At 35.3% G+C, this 7,341-nt stretch overlaps 1 long non-coding RNA gene across 1 annotated transcript; it reads left to right on the forward strand.

The window, feature by feature from the left end:
• The first annotated feature begins 2,882 nt into the window (after positions 1-2,882).
• LOC114356934 (uncharacterized) lies at positions 2,883-5,062 on the forward strand. Its single transcript, XR_003656262.1, has 3 exons — positions 2,883-3,577; positions 3,920-4,042; positions 4,406-5,062. It is a non-coding gene; the product is annotated as an uncharacterized LOC114356934 (long non-coding RNA).
• Positions 5,063-7,341: the final 2,279 nt, after the last annotated feature.

Here is a 7,341-nt window from a genome sequence, read left to right on the forward strand (position 1 = left end):
TATTCAGTGCAGCAGCCTGGATTAGTTGTCATATCAAATAAATACCTCTTTTCCCGTTTTAGAGGATTATAATGAGTTATAGTTGTCGACCGTCGATGTAATTGGTCGACCGACCGGAAATGTAGAAAGATCTTTGTAAGTTTCCAACAAAAAAAATGTGAGACTGATAAGTACTCAAAATCACAATGTCAGTTAATATGAGTCGTTGCATAGAAAAAACGACATATTGTCATACTTCATATATAAAGTAGGCATTTATTTCCACTTCGACTCGGTTCGGTCAACAAACCGGCCTAAGGTTTATTTAGGATCTTTTATTCTGACCTTATAATAGCAAGTAATGAATCTACATAAATGCACTTTGAATTTTGATCTGATACTTATTTCTTTCTTACTAGCCTTTGTATTTAGACCAATATCGATTGGTGTAATGTATAAAAATACAAAACAACAAAATTATTCAGTTACCCTTTGTAGCATTGAACAATGTGTATGGCCACAGGGTCATCGGTCGTTATAAAAGCAGGCGGAGGCTCGACTGGGGCGAGTGCGTCCGCGGCGCCGGGTCATCAGGCTCCAAGACGGTTGATGGTTCATAAGGTGTAAGGCCAAGAAGGCAAGCTCTTAATGTGGGTAGTTTCGTACAAACGCAACATTTTTCTGTATGAGCTCATTATGTTCTGTTTTTACGGCTTTTTAAAATGGCCGAAAAGAAGATACTTAACTCGTAAAAGTGAATAATATTACAATACCTGGCTATCTCGGTAGTTAATATCTCGTTTTTACTCGCTAGAGCAAAAAACGGCTACTGGTTAAAAAATAACCGAACATAAAGTGGCTGCTGGTTAATATCTCGTATTAACGCTACTGGTTAAAAAATGACCCGCAAAAATGACCGAATATAAAGTGGTTGCTGGTTAATATCTCGTATTAACTCGCTAGAGCAGAAAATGGCTACTGGGTAACATCTCGCATTACCTCGGAGAAAAAAATGGCTACTGGGTAACATCTCGCATTACCTCGGAGCAAAAGAATGGCTACTGGGTAACATCTCGCATTACCTCGGAGCAAAAAAATGGCTACTGGTTAACATCGCGCGTTAACTTGGAGCTAAAAATGGGTCAAAGTTACGCGTCGTGTCACAACGCTTATAATAAAAATGTACGAGCACTTGCACAAAATAGTTGTTACAACCAACCTTTTGTTGGGTCTAATTCTCGTCACTACACTGCACAACTTAAAATAATTACGTTTTTTGTCGGTAAAAACGTCCTGGTGACGTCACTTAAGCATTTTTCTTATACTGCGTGCGGTCGTTGCGCGTGCGCACAAAGGAATGAGACCGCTCGGACACCGAGCCCACAGCGTGGTAGGGGTGGGGTTGCCCGCTCTTTTGTTTTTTACTACTACTGCGCTGAATATTGTGTGCGGATTGGCTTGTCGTACAGGGGTACTACATGGTAAAATAAATCTCGGAGGCGAAAGCAGGATAATTACTATTACACATGACTTATTACAATTCTGTTAAAGTTTCACACAAAAAATACTACATATTTTTCGATATAAAACATTATTCTACACATTTATTTAAAAAAGGATGTAGGTACTATAGTTATAATAGTTTCTAACCTAAGTTCTTTTGAAATTGATCACGATTTTAGACAAGTTATCGTAATTTTATACCCTTTACCCTTAGTTTAAGGCTGACTCTTGTATGTCACCTCACCGTGACATCTACGGTCTTGAAAATGTTTAAGCAATTTCACGCCTTTTTCTCTCGATATTAAGGCTATAACCGCCTGAAGTAACAAAATGTCCCCGTGAGCCGGATAGCATCACAACATCGCACCTCCGATTCGTCTATGTCAAGGCACATCCCTGGCCATTCAATAAGGAATTTCCTATTTTACGGTAGATTGAAGTCATCCTTCTCATCTCAGTTTAAGTATACTGAAGTTTGAGTTAAAACAAACGTTTTACGATAAAACTTTCTATCATAGATAAAGAATAAAGAGGAATGTTACTACTCGTAATAAATTCATTGTAATTAATATGATAAGATGTCGCATAATTATCAACTCGGAAAGGGATCGTAACCGTATCAACTCGAGGTGGTCAGTATTCCATATAATGAAACTCCATACTGCAACGCACACTTATCCGCACCATAACGTAAGTAAACGCCTCGTCTCATGATTGACAGCGCGCGAAAGGCGATGACAGCTCGCGAAAAGCGATGACAGCTCGCGAAAGGCCAGGTGTGAGGCACTTTCCGAGTTGATAAGTCTGCTATGACCTTTATGGTACAATGCCCTTTTTAATAAGCAAACATTTATCTATCAGAATAAACGAATAAGCTAACTGCAATATCTAAACCATTTGGGGAATATAAACCTTACATTATCAAATCTTACAAGTAACAGTATGAAACCTATAACCAGCAAGTAATATAGCGACTTCATAATGTACATAATACTTAATACAGACTCTGCGTATAAAATGTTCATGTTAGTATATTGTCCCCTTGGAATTCAAACCCGCAACCACAACTATCATTATAGTCTAATAATGCTGGCCACCAGATCATTATTAAATATTTAACCAAATCAGAGGTGCGATTGTGTAAAGTTGTTCATGGATGGACAATGAATACAATTGATCATCGATCGTATATCTAAATTCGAATTGTGTAATTTTGTCCATTTCATGAAGACCGAAAAGTGACCGGTCGTATATAATCGTTTCATGGATTTGCGTTTTATTAATTAAAAACATTCGCTGAAACTCATTATTTTTTAACAAATAACGAATGAAATCCATGTTCAAATGCAGTTTTTTTTAATAAAATTTTATGATTACACCATAATAACATACTTTTATTCATAAAAACATTGAATTCGAATTAAAAATTTACCTCTGCAAATCATATAACCAAACGCATAGAACGAATGAAATACGAGTTCCACTACCCGCCCCCAGGTGGCATACATACTTTAAGGCTAGGCAGGCTAAGTTGAATACTACTCTACAATAGGTGGCGTTAATGGACTACGAAAAACGACGTGAAATGATTACTTCTTTTTATTTATTTATACTTTAATGCCAAAATTTTAACCTAAGGCGAACTTAATCTCACATTTAATAAATTATACATAAATAAGTGTTTTGAGAAGTAGTATTTTAATCTATGTTCTGTGAATGACAAGTGTTATCTGTCAAGTGTCAAAAAACTTGAAAAACTTTTACGAAGTTTTTGAATTATGTTAAATTTGTTTATAAACACAAGTAAGTATAGATTATTACACTAAATTAAGGCATTCTATCAAAAATGAAAACAACCCAAGTTTCAATAACTACTCCTGTAACTTTGGTTTCTTCATATCAAATAATCAATTTCATTTTCAGTGCCAAAGGCAAGAATAATAGCCCACGCCAGATGGAGACCCAGCTAAATAATGTAGTAACAGCGCGTGGTCGTGTGATGAGGGTTCCTTGACTTGAGTTCTGGCGCAACACGTCCTGGGCACTAAACAAGATTGGGGATGGGACGTCTAAAGAGGTGCAAGCCTGGAAAACGGTAAGGCCTATTTTATTGACATTAACCAATAAACTGTTCAACATACTTACACAACATAACATTATTATGACTCTTATAATGCGAACAGCTAGGGACTGGAATTTGTTGCCTGCTGCTGTCTTTCCCGAAGACTATAATCCGGGTGTTTACAAGGCGAGAGTGAATAGGCACTTACAGCCCAGATATGTACCATCCTAGACTGCATCCCACTTAACACTTGGTGCGATTGTGGTCAAATACCTGCCTCGTTATGCATAAAAAAAACAGTGAATAAGATTTATCACAATTTTTCAGCCACATTCTAGCTAGCAGCTAACATGTTTTTTTTGTTTCTCATTGCAGCTCTCGTCTTGCTCTACAGCACTTGCACTTGTCCCACCATCTACCAGTGTTGGAACTCTTCCAATAATTTCCCACACCCAGGTGGAGAATACTCCAGTTACTGCTACTGCTACTCTAAAATATGTAAGTTAAATAATGGAATATGATAATGTATGTTTATATTATTATTATGTATGAACAGTATGATTTATGTTGCACAAATAATGAAGGTATTTTTAGTAGCTTTTGCCAGCGGCTCCACCCGCTTAAAATTTAGTTTGTCACAGATTGTCATAAATTATAGACTGTATGTTAATCTAGGTTACAAACAATAATACTGTTAAGTTTACACAAAATCCGTTCAGTAGTTTTGGCGTGAAAGAGTAACAAACATCCAGACATTATGACATCCAAACTTTCGCATTTATAATATTAGTAGGATAATAGATATGTGTTGTAGCTATATCCTAGCTAGCAGCTAACATGTTATTTTGTTTGTCATTGCAGCTCTCATCTTGTTCTACAGCGCCTGCACCTGTCCTACCATCTACCAGTGTTGGAACTCTTCGAAGTGTATTAATGATTATTATTTTAGTAACCATAAAAGTTTAAAACAATACATTTTATTGCATAATTATTTGTTAGAAAAAACGACAAGTACAAATGAGTAGGGAGGCTGTTGATTTTTCATGGTTATTTTATATCTTGTTGTTCCAAAAAAAAACTAAGTTTTCAAGAATGCTGTGATTTAAAGTACCTATAGTATTATATTTAAAATAAAAACTTAGTTTGTAAAGAGACGAAGGCTGACCACAAAAGAAGTACTTATAGCTGTCTGTGTAAAGAATTTAAATAAAAAGATGTGTATATTTGAACAGTTTTCTTTATTTTATTAGTCATTTATTCCTGTAAATAAGCCCACACAGGGCACTTTTACATGTCCCAACATAACTTTACCCTACCACTTTGGCAGTATTGTGGGTTAAGGCTGATTAAAACGTGTTAAGTAGGTACCTACCTAACTACTTTATTGACTTAATTTTAAGTAATTAATTGCGTAGTAGTATAGTACAAAACTTAGTGTTGATGAAAAAGAACTCTTGTGTCTCACTAAAACTTATTTCCATTAACACCAAGCACTCACCGCTTACCACACTTTATCTTTCAAAGAAATAAATTAACAATTTGCATACGAGGACGAGGATAGAATTACACCTCCTATGAGAATTTATACGATTATCATGAGTTACGAGTCACCGCAATCATTTGACATTAGCAATGGGCTCATGAAACTTAGACAATTCGAATTTTCTGTCAAAATCATATTCATCATTCACTCATCGTATAAAATTACGATCAAATCGTTAACATATCGTTATCGTTTTATGAACTCCTTACACAATTAGAATTAGCCGTTTGACACATCATAACGTACGTTATGAACTGTCAAATGAATACGATTGCCTTAGACAATCGCACCACAGATAATAACGTCATTCATTGTTAATTACCACACTTGCAAATTAATCATTTTCATAAAACTGGCTATAGATATTATAAACAAAAACGTTCGTGTTTCAAAATAAACAAACCCGAATATGCAACCACTCGCTTCGCCAGTCGATATTTCCGAACCCCGCGTAAAATACTGCGTGGCCTAATGCACCAATCTGTAACCCTTCGAAACATCGCAAATAGACCCCGCGAATATTTTTTTCCAAACAAATAAACGCCGTTGGGTGTGCTCAAATGGAATTGGACCAATAAACGTTCGGCACCTTTCAATCGAAAAGGGGTTTTATTCTGGCAACAAGCGAAAATGTGGAAATTATAATTGAACTAATTAAAATCGGAGGGTGGAGTGAATCGAAATATTTTTTGTATTTTCTTATTCGAGTATTATCTTAAGGCAATAACAAAAAAATTGATCTCAATTTAAATGGAATAGAATGCAGTGTCAATTTATTATTCAAGACCATAAAGACTATTAAGATCTAATTTTACTTTCTAGTTCTTATGAATTTTAACAAGGCACGGTGATCTAAGAGGAAAGAAAAATATAGAAGAATTCCCAAGTCATGACTCACAAATACGAATATCTATCGATTCAAGAAAACATTTACTTAGCTAAGCTTATCTGGATATGCGTGACATAAACGAGATTTGACGTTTTGCGTGTTTGAAATACGTTGCAGATCGGGTGAAAAAATGTTGTCAGCTTCGTACAGGAGGCAATGTGTGTTGTCAATTTTGTTGCACGAATTCAAGTGGAGAAATTATTTTCGTGCACTCGCGATTTTGTTTACAGTTACAAACTGAAGTTTTCAATTTTCTCATAAAGTCCATAGTTGTCAAATAAAGAGTTAAACGGGCATTGAACACTTGTTTAATTTTACATGTACTTAGTGTGGAAATTGTCTTTTTAAAGATGTGTTGAACGTTCGTTTAACTTTTTGTATAAGCTCCCATTTCTTTAAAGTTGTTCGACGTAGTATGACTTAAGTAATGATTAGGCAAAATATTGATTTATCTTTCTGCAAGGTAGTGGCATGTATCAAATGTATTCCATAAAGTAACTTACAATATTTTTCAATAATAAAACGTCTTGTTATTTTAGCCAGTAGTTACATTTGTAAGTACTGTCATTAATGCACAGCACGTTTATTCATAAACCTTCACAGTCCAGTTCGTCCAGCTGCGAATCTAAAATCTACATGAATCTACTTCAAATGAGGAACCTCAATTAAACCTTATACCTACGTTTGATGAATGATTTCAATTCATAGGGAAATATGTAATTTTGCAAGGTTTATACTAGAGTGGATAAAAACATTCGTATTTCTTGCACCTTTAGAAATAATATGTAATTAAATTAATTTGACCATCCCAAAACCTTCAGAGCAAACCTACTAAGCAGTCGACTGATTTTTGAGGCCTATCCCTTTGAAAGGGTCTTCTGAATGCGGCCTCATTTAACGCCATGCGTCAGTGACTCTCAATGCGTGCTAGGCGTGAGCTTTTTAATGATATTTGTGTGTCTTTTGTAGTATTGTCCCGGTATTACAATGTTCATTGTAAATACGTAAAATTCTTTATTTATTTTGTGAATATTTTTATGAATTGGGTTATGATATTTTTATCGGAAGCTATTTTTATAAGCGCAGCTTTTACTTATTAGACACATATTATTCTTACTTTTTTGTTAAATGCACTAAAACCAGTAGAAAAGGACCACTCCTCACACTTCCGGTGAATGTCGTAAAATGCGACTAAGAAACAACCTGTTTGGCCAGCGTGTAGTAGGTATGTAAGTTAAATCCAAATTTTTTTATGGTTTACTATTTCCAAACCATAAAAAAACGTGCTCATGCAGTGCATACTAAATGACATATAATGAAAATGCCACAACATAGACAAGCTTTTTAAAGGCTGAGTTGCACCAC

Source organism: Ostrinia furnacalis, unplaced genomic scaffold, assembly GCF_004193835.3.
Source record: "Ostrinia furnacalis isolate ACB-3 unplaced genomic scaffold, ASM419383v2 OfSCF3004, whole genome shotgun sequence".
Taxonomy (NCBI): Eukaryota; Metazoa; Arthropoda; class Insecta; order Lepidoptera; family Crambidae; genus Ostrinia; species Ostrinia furnacalis.